At 43.6% G+C, this 12718-nt stretch overlaps 1 pseudogene; it reads right to left on the minus strand.

Annotated features, from left to right (window-relative positions):
• Nucleotides 1-5596: 5596 nt before the first annotated feature.
• Nucleotides 5597-8672, minus strand: LOC108434060 (annotated as a pseudogene).
• Nucleotides 8673-12718: the final 4046 nt, after the last annotated feature.

Consider the following 12718-nt stretch of genomic DNA (forward strand, 5'->3'; position numbering starts at 1 on the left):
TGTTAATAAGTGTACATGGTACCAGAGCTCCTTGGGTCAAAGGTCAGTGATCGACTTTGTCATTTCATCTGACTTGAGACCATATGTTCTGGACACTCATGTGAAGAGAAGTTCTGATCTGTCAATGGATCAACATCTGGTGGTGAGTTGGATCAGATAGCAGGGAAGACAGATATTCAAACCCAGTAGGCCCAAGCGAATAGTGAGGGTGTGCTGGGAACAACTGTCAGAGGCCCCAATTCAGAATGATTTTAACTCCCACTTCTCACACTTTTATCCTGTCCTGGAGGAGGTAGGTGATACCGCGTCTGAATGGACCCTGTTCAAAACCTCCATTGTGGAAGCTGCCAGACATAGCTGTGGCCAAAAGCTTGTGTGTGCCTGTCAGGACAGTACGCCAAGAACCATCTAGTGGACACCAGTGGTGAGGGAGGCCATCAGGCTGAAGAAGAGGCCTTTAGGGACTGGATGGTCTGGAGGACTTATGACTCAGCAGATAGGTACCGGCAGGCAAAAAAGGTAGCAGTGGCAATGGTGGCGGAAGCAAAATCCAGGTCATGGGAGGAGTTTGATGAGGCCATGAAAAAAGACTTTTGGTCAGCCTTGGGGCGCCCAACCTGTAATTTGGCAGTCTGAGAAACTCTGACTTCAAATGAGCATATTGTGGGTTGGTGGAAGGAGCACTTTGAGGAACTCCTTAAACCAGGAGACATGCCTCCCTCACAGGAGTCAGGACCAGAAGCTACTGGCGTGTCAAGCTCCATTTCCCTGGTGGAGGTCACTGAGGTAGTTGGCAAGCTCTTCAATGGCAAGGCACTGGGGGTGGATGGGATTCGTCTGGAGATGCTTAAGGATATTGTGGGGCTGTCATGGCTGACATGTCTCTGGAATATTGCATGGACCTCTGGAACAGTACACTTGGACTGGCAGACCAGGGTGGTGGTACCTATTTTTTTGTGGACTTGCTGTATCTGTGTCATACATTCTGTATCTGTGTGCATGTGCTGAAGTTATATTTTAGACTGCCTATTTGTCTGATAATGTTTTCATCGTCAGAGCAGATGAACAGTTATACACACATATAGTCCCATCTAGTTTGGACAGTATCAAAAGAAAGTGCCTGTTCATTCAGATAAAATACGTTCCCTAGATGAGAAGTTAAATATGTAATTCTGGCAAATAAGCAGAGAGCAAACTTGCAAAACATGTCTTAATGCATGCTGCCTCCAAAGCAAAATAGGCCTGTGGAAGTATAAACATAAGGAAAGGTTGATGCTTTAAAATAAGTCTAGAACAACCTTGTCTGATACAGTGATTGTGACTAACTCCCTGGAAAGTTCAGGGTTGAGTTTCAGATGCAACTGAAGCTGTTTTAAAAAAAAGCTCAATATTGCACTGACCTCTGCCCTGTACTGGGATCTGTGGAGGTTTTATGGTTGTACTGTGTTGCCATGGTGGCATTAGGTGTCATCTATCAGGGTAAGGTCTTATAGTTTTATTTTTATGCCGGAATGGGTCCAAATCTCTTGGAGATTGTGACTAACTAAAAGTTGAACATGTCAACCTGAATGGGTTTTTCTTGTTAGAATACCTACATTCTTTTGGACACATAGACACATCCATTCCCAGTATTGACAGATATATCAGAGTAGCAAAGCTCATTAACCCTTGTCAATCTAGATGGGCAGTGTTCTTTACTCATGCATAGGGATTTCACAGTAACCTATAGACGAGGGTCTAAGAACACTAAAGCCGACAATTTATCTAATCAGTTTGATACTGATTCCATGTCACAACATCCTGACCTCTCTCCTGTGTTGTTGCTCCCATCCCCATATTACGGAGAAAATAGAACAGGCTCAGATATCTGGTGCATTACCTCCTGAATGCCCTTTGGAGACAGTATATGTACTCTTTTGTGTTAGACTATGTTTACTGCAATGGATCCACACCTCACTGATTTCAGGGCACCCTGACATTCAACGCACTATTTCTTTAGTGAGAAATAGGTTTTGGTGAACATCTTTGAATGCAGTTGTTGCAACATTTGTCAATGAATGTGATATCTATTTCCAGTCCAAATCTCCTTGACAGAATCTTAACTCTTCTATTGAAATGTGTTCATAGGATTTTCATATAAATCTGATCTACTCATTAGGGATGGAGCCAGTCAGACCCATCTCAAGACCACTGTTTTTCAGCATATATGTGTATATTTTGGCCTGCTAAAATTACATCAATAATGCATCAATGGTTCATATCCAGAAGGTCACAAAAGAGAGTAAAACTTTGTCTTCAACAAATGCAATAAAACACTTAAATGCTACATTTTGTTTTTATTCATGTTGTCTTACATTAAAATTTGTTGGATGATCTTAAATATTTAAATGTGTCAAATTAGCAAAAATAGAAGAAATCGGGTGAGGGGTATCGGCACTGTAAGCAATGTGACTTCACAAGGGAGCCTGAATAGCCATTGCTGAGCAGAAGGTTTGGCAGAGACCAACTTTATTAAGGAACTATTTTATCTATGTTATTTGTTTAAAAAGGTCATGTTATTAAACTTTCAAAGCGAGCAAACATGGCTCAACAACAGCCGAGAAAACTGTTGGGACTTCAGTGTTGTGCTAAATGCAAACAATCACTTTCATTTCACCATTATTATTAAATGGAAAGGCTGGATCTACAGTGGGGCAAAAAGTATTTAGTCAGCCACTGATTGTGCAAGTTCAATGCTGAGATTTTCATTGGGAGTGACAAGGATGGACAAGATTAGAAATGAGCAGATCAGCGGGACAGTGAAGGTGGAGCAGTTTGGAGATAAAGCCAGAGAGGCCAGGTTGAGATGGTTTGGACATGTGTTGAGGAGGAATAGTGGATATATTGGTCAAAGAATGTTGGAGATGGAGCTACCGGGTAGAAGGAGAAGAGGTAGACCTCAGAGAAGGTTTATGGATGTAGTGAAGGTGGACATGGAGATGGTTGGTGTGAAAATAGAGGAGGCAATGGATAGGGCAAGATGGAGACAGATGATCCGCTGTGGTGACCCCTAAAGGGAGCAGCCGAAAGAAGAAGAAGACTGATTGTGCAAGTTCTCCTACTTAGAAAGATGAGAGAGGTCTGTAATTTTCATCATAGGTTCACTTTAACTATGAGAGACAAAATGAGAAAAAAAATTATGGTGGAAAATAATTATTTGGTCAATAACAAAAGTTCAACTCAATACTTTGTAACATAACCTTTGTTGGCAATGACAGAGGTCAAACGTTTCCTGCAAGTCTTTACCAGGTTTGCACACACTGTAGCTGGTATTTTGGCCCATTCCTCCTGCAGATCTCTTCTAGAGCAGTGATGTTTTGGGGCTGTCGCTGGGCAACACAGACTTTCAACTCCCTCCACAAATTTTCTATGGGGTTGAGGTCTGGAGACTGGCTAGGCCACTCCAGGACCTTGAAATGCGTTTTACGGAGCCACTCCTTCGTTGCCCGAGCAGTGTGTTTGGAATCATTGTCATGCTGGAAGACCCAGCCACGTTCCATCTTCAATGCTGTCACTGATGGAAGGAGGTTTTGACTTAAAATCTCACAATACATGGCCCCGTTCATTCTTCCCTTAACATGGATCAGCCGTCCTGTCCCCTTTGCAGAAAAACAGCTCCAAAGCATGTTTCCACCCCCATGCTTCACAGTAGGTATGGTGTTCTTGGGATGCAACTCAGCATTCTTCTTCCTCCAAACACAACGAGTTGAGTTTTTACCAAAATGTTCTATTTTGGTTTCATCTGACCACATGATTTTCTTCCAATCCTCTTCTGGATCATCCATATGCTCTCTGGCAAACTTCAGATGGGCCTGAACATGTACTGGCTTAAGCAGGGGGACACGCCTTGCACTGCAGGATTTGAGTCCCTCTCGGCGTCGTGTGTTACTGATAGTAGCCTTTGTTAGTTTGGTTCCAGCTCTCTGCAGGTCATTCATCAGGTCCCTCCGTGTAGTTCTGGGATTTTTGCTCACCGTTCTCATGATCATTTTGACCCCATGGGATGGGATCTTGCGTGGACCCCAGATCGAGGGAGATTATCAATGGTCTTGTATGTCTTCCGTTTTCTTACAATTGCTCCCACAGTTGATTTATTCACACCATCCTGCTTGCCTATTGTAGATTCACTCTTCCCAGCCTGGTGCAGGTCTACAATTTTCTTCCTGTTGTCCTTCGACAGCTCTTTGGTCTTGGACATGGTTAAGTTTGGAGTCTGACTGTTTGAAGCTGTGGACAGGTGTCTTTATACAGATAACGAGGTCAAACAGGTGCCATTAATACAGATAATGAGTGGAAGACAGAAGAGCTTCTTAAAGAAGAAGTTACAGGTCTGTGAGAGCCAGAAATCTTGCTTGTTTGTGGGCGACCAAATAATTATTTCCCACCATAATTTACAAATAAATTCTTTAAAAATCCAACAATGTGATTTCCTGGATTTTTTTTTCTCATATTGTCTCATATTGTCTAAATTTACCTATTATGAAAATTACAGACCTCTCTCATCTTTCTAAGTAGGAGAACTTGCACAATCAGTAGCTAACTAAACACTTTTTTGCCCCACTGTATGTCTATTAAAAATATTCAGGCCATTACATCAGTGGATTTGTTCTCCTGAAAAACCTGTGTTGCATTTTCGGTTGCAGTAAATCACAAGATAGATCTGGCTACATACTGCAATATTTTGCTGGAGCAGTTTGTCATCCTGGGGAAACTTTGTGTTGGTTTCATAATGCATACTGCTTACCATTTTTAGGTGCAATCAGTATGTGACCAGTGTGTAGTACGCTAATTTAAACACAGCCAAAAATACTACTTTTTCACTTTCACAGCTATGCTGACAATGTAATTTGCAGTGAAATGTTTTATATTAAATTAGAAAACAAAAAGTATATATTACTTTGATTTTAGACTTTTTACCCCCACTGCATTTAATCAGTAAGATGTGAAAAAAAAATTGTAATAATGAAATTCAGAGTGATGTGATGTGAAGAAAGCTATTGCATGAAAGACACTGACTCACTGGTTATTTTGAATAGCAAAAGTTTTATAATTGTGCTTTAGAAATTGTGAACCCGGGTTCAAAGCACCATTATATTAAGAAAAAAAATCATAATAATCAGTCAGTCACTTACTCTGTAAAATTCACATCAAACTCCTGTTATGAATTTTGTTTACATAATAAAGATTATTTTGATTATATTTCTTAATCAATGGTAGTCCCATTTAACATCTTTTAAAATGTTAATAAATTAAGATTACAATTGCAAGGCGCATGTACCTTAAATACAGCCACATGAATAGTGAATGTGCAGCTCATGTAACTGGTACTTTACTCATAATTTGCTTTTTAGTGTTTTTTTCTGGTTTCAGTATTAATATGTAACATTTTGGGAGAAAGATACAGAATAACAAACCAAAACTTGAAGCCAAAATAGCAAATATTTCCACAGCTACAGTGAACTTTCCAGGAGAGCTGACATAAGCTGGGATAAAGGTAACCCACACTGCACAGAATATGAGCATGCTGAATGTGATGAACTTGGCTTCATTAAACTTATCAGGCAGCTTCCGAGCCAGAAAAGCTAAAGCAAAACACAAAAGAGCCAGAAATCCTATATAACCCAGCACAGCCCAGAAACCTACTGCTGAACCTAGCTGACATTCTAGAATGATCTTTTCCTTGTAGTGCTTTCGATTTTTGAAGGGGAAAGGAGGAGATGTTGTTAACCAAAGCACGCAAGTAAGGACCTGTATGAGAGTAAAAGCAAGAACACTGAGTCTCTGCTGTAGAGGCCCAAACCATTTCATGACATTGCTGCCTGGAAGTGTAGCTCTGAAGGCCATTAACACCACTATTGTTTTCCCCAGAACACAGGAGATGCAGAGGACGAAGGTGATCCCAAACGCTGTGTGACGCAGCACACAAGACCACTCAGAGGGCCGACCAATGAAAGTAAGTGAGCAGAGGAAACACAGAGCCAGAGAGAAGAGCAGCAGGAAGCTCAGCTCTGAGTTGTTGGCTTTGACTATTGGGGTATTTTTATATCTGAAGAATATAATTGCTATTATTATTGTCATAGATGTACCAATAATTGAAACAGCTGTCAGCAAAATTCCCATCGTTTCCTCAAACGACAAGAATTCAAGTTCCTTCTTCACACATTCATTCCTGTGTGGATTTGACCAGAAGTCTTGGTAGCATTGTTCACATTTGATGGAGTCTGTCAGAGAGAGAAAATAGCATGAAAAAATAGCAAAGTTGAATTCACAGGGAAAATAATTGAAGGAATGCATTGGTTATATTGTTGGTATTTTAGTCTGTCTCCTAAACCATGGTGTAAACTTCTAAACAGATTAAACTTCAGTAAAAATGTTCTGGAATATTCCGTAGTTACAACAGTAACTTATAACCTTTTTTCAGCATTTGTGATTTTCTATTTATTTATTTAGTTTTGTACCTGTCATATTACTGATCTCTCCTTCAGCACATGGTATACAGTCAAAGCAGCAGATAGGCTTTCCTTTCTGCACAGCCTTCCTGGTGCCTGGAGGGCAGCTCTCACTGCACACAGACACCGGCACCTGTGATCAAAATAAATCATTAATAACCTGAGAATTATACATTCAGTTATTACATCAAATCTTTATTGAGTCCAAAGTTTAATTTTACCTTAGTTGTATTTTGTGCCCACACAATAGAGACCATTTTCACTGCTAGTCGATTGTGAGCAGGAAATGAAAAGTCATAAAATCCAACAGTGACAAACTCATGGTGATCTTCAACAGTTTGCCAGTTTATTATTTCATATTTAGCCAAAGGGTCACCATTTTTATCAAAATAAACCTCTTCGCCATCCTTGGTTTTAAAGCGCACCCTTTTCAGATGTTCTAGAAACTGATGTAATAGAATAAAGTTTAAATTACGACATTTGAAAGAAACAAACATTTCCTTCTCCTTAAATGTACAGCACTTTAACTGATTCTTCTGAATTAGTGCTACTCACTTGTGCCAAAGCTCTGAAATGCTAAATTTAACATCTGTGGTTGAACAGACTATTAACTTACAGTGTGAGGATCAGGCTGCTTCTTTGTAGGACATGTTTCCGTGCAGCCAAGAAGGTTGTGTAGGGTATGGGCAACAGCATACACTGCTTTATACACATTAATGAAAAAAGGCATCAGCGACATGTCTGTGAATTCATTTTCTATTTCAGACAGTTTCTCCTGGCCTGTGCACACAGCTGAATATTGTGAATTGTTCTTCGTTGAATATTTGCATGTAAACAAAGTCTCCCACAATTCAGTAAAAATGGCACTGCCTGCAGACTGCAGTGGATTTATATCCAGTATGAATTCCTTCAGACCAGTCACTTTTGTATTTGGGATACCTAGCCCTATGGCTCCTTGCAGTATTTTGTGCTTATCCAGTCTGGATACAGTTGAATCAGAGATCCAAGCTTCAGTTCCCACCCACTGGTATCCAGTGATGTTGTGCTCATGAAATAAATTCAGCAAAATCTCAAAGTCCCAATAAGTGACAAATGCTACAATCACTCGAGAAGTAGAGCTTTTGATCTGCTGGATTATTCTCAGCACTTTTTCTTGTGAGTAGGTTCTAAAAAATGGAAGTGAATATTCTAAGCATATGCCCAGCTGTTCTGCAGCTGCAGTAAATGCAGCCATTCCACTGTTACCATAATCATCATCTCTTCTTAATGCGCCCACCCATGTCCAGCCAAACTGCTTGACCATCTCTGCCATTGCTCTGCTTAGATAGTAATCACTGGGAACAGTGCGCAAAAAAGAGGGGTATATCCTTTTATCACCAAGACACTCGCAAGTGGCTGCGTAACTGATCTGAGAACAGATTCACACACAGATTATGTTTAATCTTATGCCAGATATTAACTAGTTTTAATATGAAAGGTAAAATCTGGAGTGATTTTACCTATATGTTAAAAAAAAAAACTTGCTTAAATTCTTACTAAGGGAATCTTGAAAGGTCCAACACTCTTTGCAATTGCCGTTGATATTGAGGAGTGTGTCTCGCCGATTATGGCTTGCACCTGTGCTGGCTTTGTGCAGGGCTCATCCAATGTTGAGTTGTCATTTCCATTAAGAAGTGCCATAGCCATTCTAACTCCCATAGCTGTGGAACTGCATGTGTCATAGAGCTTGAAGCCCAGTGAGACTCCAGGGAGTAAAGAGGAGCTGTTGTTGATCTCTTCTATTGCAAAGATCAAGGACTGTGAAAACTGTATGGCTCTGAAATCAAGACTGGATGAGGTAGAAAAACAGACATATACAGACATTTTAAACATTACCTCTAGAAGCTTAATTGCTGTTATGTAATACAACTGTTGAAAATAATATGTATTCATTGAATGTATGAAAATTTCAGTTTGCATTGCTACTTACCTCACACAATTCAGCGATGGTGGTTTGACTGCATAGGACACATTTCTGATTTCCCAAGTTCTATGGAAGGGTAAAATCCCTCCAACTATGATGTCCCCATCCTTTGACAGTTGTGGGTATACCGGCTCCCCTTGCAGACTACAGAAAGTCCCATTTATCCTCAAAAAATTGATAATGACCATTACCACATGTAAGAGAGTAAAGATAGACTCCATCCACCCAAACTACAGAGCAGAGATAATGATAGGGTGTGTTCAAGATCTAATGTTTCAGCTGGTTGGATGTAAAGCGTTTGTAGTATTTATACAGACAGAAATTCAAATCCTCTACGGTAATGTTACACTGCTGGGACACAATCAAAGGAGGTGTGACTTTCAGAGATGAACAGCACTAATCTGACAAAAGTTGGCTGAAAATCTTGCCTGTTTTACCATTGTATTAGTATATTTCCTTTACCTTTGTGGCCCACTTAGGAAAATAAATGAAAAAATAATTTTAAAACTTCTTGTGATACTGAGTGATTAGAGTTTCTTACTTATTTTTACTGGAATTCTCTCTTGACTACTCCAGGATATGGCCAGTCATATGATTTTGTTAATCCTACTGCGTCCCACGCAGCACTACTACCCTTCTGTTTTGCTGACTGTGTCATGTCTGGTCCTGCCCTGTAAGCCTGTGACTGTTCGTGATTGCTCCAGAGCTCTGGAATGTTGTATAAAAGGAGGTCAATGTAACACACGCACGCACACACACGCACACACACACACACAGACATATGTATAAGTTGATGTGTGATGTTTGATTTTGTGTTTGTGTGTGTATATATATATATATATATATATATATATATATATATATTTTTTTTTTTTTTTTTTTTCCCAAAAGTATTCACTCACCCATTAAGTCATTTAATTCAGGTGTTCCAATCACTTCCATGGCGACAGGAGTGTAAAACCAAGCACCTAAGCCTGCAGACTGCTTCTACAAACATTAGTGCCAGAATGGTTTGCTCTCAGGTGCTCAGTGAATTCCTGTGTGGTACCGTGATAGGACACCACCTGTGCAACAAGTCCAGTCGTGAAATTTCCTTGCTTCTAAATATTCCACAGTCAACTCTCAGAGATATTACAACAAATTGGAAGTGATTGGGCCTCTCCATGGATCACCACCTTATCGTGGTGGAGGGGTTTGCGTGCTTGAATGATCCTAGGAGCTATGTTGTCTGGAGCAAAAGCTCCTGGTAGGGTCTCCCAAGGCAAACTGGTCCTAGGTGACAGGTCAGACAAAGTGTGATCCAAAAAATACCCTTATGAAAATAAGAAAACAGGACTTGTGTACCCTGCTCGAATTAGGGTCACCGGGGCCCCACCCAGGAGCCAGGCCTGGGGGAGGGGCACGCCAGTGAGCGTCTGGTGGCCGGGCATTTACTCACAGTGCCCAGTCGGGCCCAGCCCGAAGGAGCTACATGAGCCCCCCCCCCTTCCATCGACCCACCACTGATGGGAGGGGCAGTAGTAGGGGGTCGGTGCTTTGTGGGCCTTGGCATTCTGATCCTCAGTTGCAGAAACTGGCTTTTGAAACTTGGAATGTTACCTTACTGGTGGGGAAGGAGCTTGAGTTGGTGCGTGAGGTTGAGAGATGCCGGCTAGATATAGTCGGGCTCACCTCAACACACATCTTGGGGTCTGGGTCCAATCTCCTTGACAGGGGCTGGACTTTATTCTTTTCTGGAGTTGCCAATGGTGAGAGGTGGCGGGCAGGTGTGGGCTTTCTCAAAGCCCCTCGACTCGGTGCCTGTATGTTGGGGTTTTCTCCGGTGGACGAGAGGGTAGCTTCCCTATGCCTTTGGGTTGGGGAATGGGTCCTGACTGTTCTCTGTGGTCATGCACTGAACAGCAGTTCAGAGTACCCAGCCTTCTTAAGGTCCTTGGGAAGGGTGCTTGAAAGTGTTCCTCCTGGGGACTCTATTGTCCTACTTGGGGACTTCAACGCTCATGTGGACAATGACAGTGAGACCTGGAGGGGTGTGATTGGGAGGAATGGCCTCTCTGATCTGAACCCAAGTGGTGTTCAGTTTTTGGACTTCAGTGCAAACCACAGTTTGTCCATCACGAACACCATGTTCGAACACAAGGATGTCCATAAGTGCACATGGCACCAGGACACCCTAGGCCGCAGTTCAGTGATTGACTTTGTAGTCGTGTCATCGGACTTGCGGCCATGTGTTTTGGACACTCGGGTAAAGAGAGGAGCTGAGCTGTCAACTGATCACCACCTGGTGGTAAGTTGGATCAAGTAGTAGGGGAAGATGCCGATCAGGCAAGCCCAAACGTATATTGAGTCAGAACCTGTCAGATTGTTCTTTAACTCACATCTCCGTCAGAACTTTGACCAGATATCGGGGGAGGTGAGGAACATTGACTCAGAATAGGCCATGTTCCACTCCTCCATTGTTGAAGCGGCTGACTGTAGCTGTGGTCGCAAGGTAGTTGGTGCCTGTCGGGGCGGTAATCCTCGAACCCGGTGGTGGACACCCCAGGTGAGAGATGCCGTCAAGCTGAAGAAGGAGTCCTACCGGACATGGTTGGCCTGTAGGACACCAGAGGCAGCTGGCAGGTATCGACAGGCCAAGCGATCTGCGGCTTCAGTCGTTGCCAAGGCAAAAACCTGGGTGTGGGAAGAGTTCGGTGAGGCCTTGGAAAGTGACTTTAAGTCGGCTCCGAAAAGATTCTGGCAAACCGTCAGGCGACTCAGAAGGGGAAAGCAGTGTGCCACTAGCACTGTATATAGTGGAGATGGTGTGCTGCTGACTTCGACTGAAGACGTCATTGGGCGGTGGAAGGAATACTTTGAGGACCTTCTCAATCCCACCAACACGTTCTCCAGTGAGGAGGCAGAGTCTGGGGACACGGGAATAGGCTTGTCCATTACTGAGGCCGAAGTCGCTAAGGTAGTTAAAAAGCTCCTTGGCGGCAGGGCTGCAGGGGTGGATGAGATCCGTCCCGAGTTCCTCAAGGCTCTGGATGTTGTGGGGCTGTCTTGGCTGACACGCCTTTTCAACATTGCGTGGACATCAGGGGTGGTGCCACTTGATTGGCAGACTGGGGTGGTGGTGCCTCTTTTTAAAAACTACAGGGGAATCACACTCCTCAGCCTCCCTGGTAAGGTCTATGCAAGGGTACTGGAGAAGAGAGTCCGGCTTATAGTCGAACCTCGGATTCAGGAGGAGCAGTGCGGGTTCCGCCCTGGTCGTGGAACACTGGACCAACTCTTTACCCTCTCCAGGATTCTTGAGGGTTCATGGGAGTTTGCCCAACCAGTCCACATGTGCTTTGTGGATTTGGAGAAGGCATTCGACTGTGTTCCCCGGGGTATTCTGTGGGAGGTGATTCGGGAGTACGGGGTACATGGCTCTTTGCTACGAGCCATTCAGGCCCTGTACAAACAAAGCAGGAGCTTGGTTCGCATGGCCGGCAGTAAGTCAGACTTTTTCCCAGTGAGAGTTGGACTCCGTCAGGGCTGCCCTTTGTCACCGATTCTATTCATAATTTTTATGGATAGAATTTCTAGGCGCAGTCAGGGGATGGAGGGTGTCCGGTTTGGTGACCTCAGGGTCACATCGCTGCTGTTTGCAGATGATGTGGTCCTATTGGGGACATCAGGCCGTGAACTTCAGCTTTCACTGGATCGGTTTGCAGCCGAGTGTGAAGCGGCCGGGATGAGGATCAGTACCTCCAAATCCGAGGCCATGGTTCTCACGCGGGAAAGGGTGGAGAGCCCTCTCTGGGTCGGGGATGAGCTCTTGCCTCAAGTGGAGGAGTTTAAGTATCTCGGGGTCTTGTTCACGAGTGATGGTACAAGGGAGCGGGAGATTGACAGGCGGATTGGTGCTGGGTCAGCAGTGATGCGGGCTCTTTACCGGTCTGTTGTGATAAAGAAAGAGCTGAGCCATAAGGCAAGGCTCTCGAGTTACTGGTCGATCTACGTTCCCACCCTCACCTATGGTCATGAGCTTTGGGTAATGACCGAAAGAACGAGATCGCGAATACAAGCGGCTGAAATGAGTTTCCTCCGCAGGGTGGCTGGACTCTCCCTTAGAGATAGGGTGAGAAGTTCGGTCATTCGGGAGGGACTCGGAGTAGAGCCGCTGCTTCTTCACGTCGAGAGGAGCCAGTTGAGGTGGTCCGGGCATCTTGTTAGGATGCCTCCTGGACGCCTCCCTTGGGAGGTGTCACAGGCAAGTCCACCGGGGAGGAGACCC

The sequence above is a fragment of the Pygocentrus nattereri genome, chromosome 7 (genome assembly GCF_015220715.1).
Source record: "Pygocentrus nattereri isolate fPygNat1 chromosome 7, fPygNat1.pri, whole genome shotgun sequence".
Taxonomy (NCBI): domain Eukaryota; kingdom Metazoa; phylum Chordata; class Actinopteri; order Characiformes; family Serrasalmidae; genus Pygocentrus; species Pygocentrus nattereri.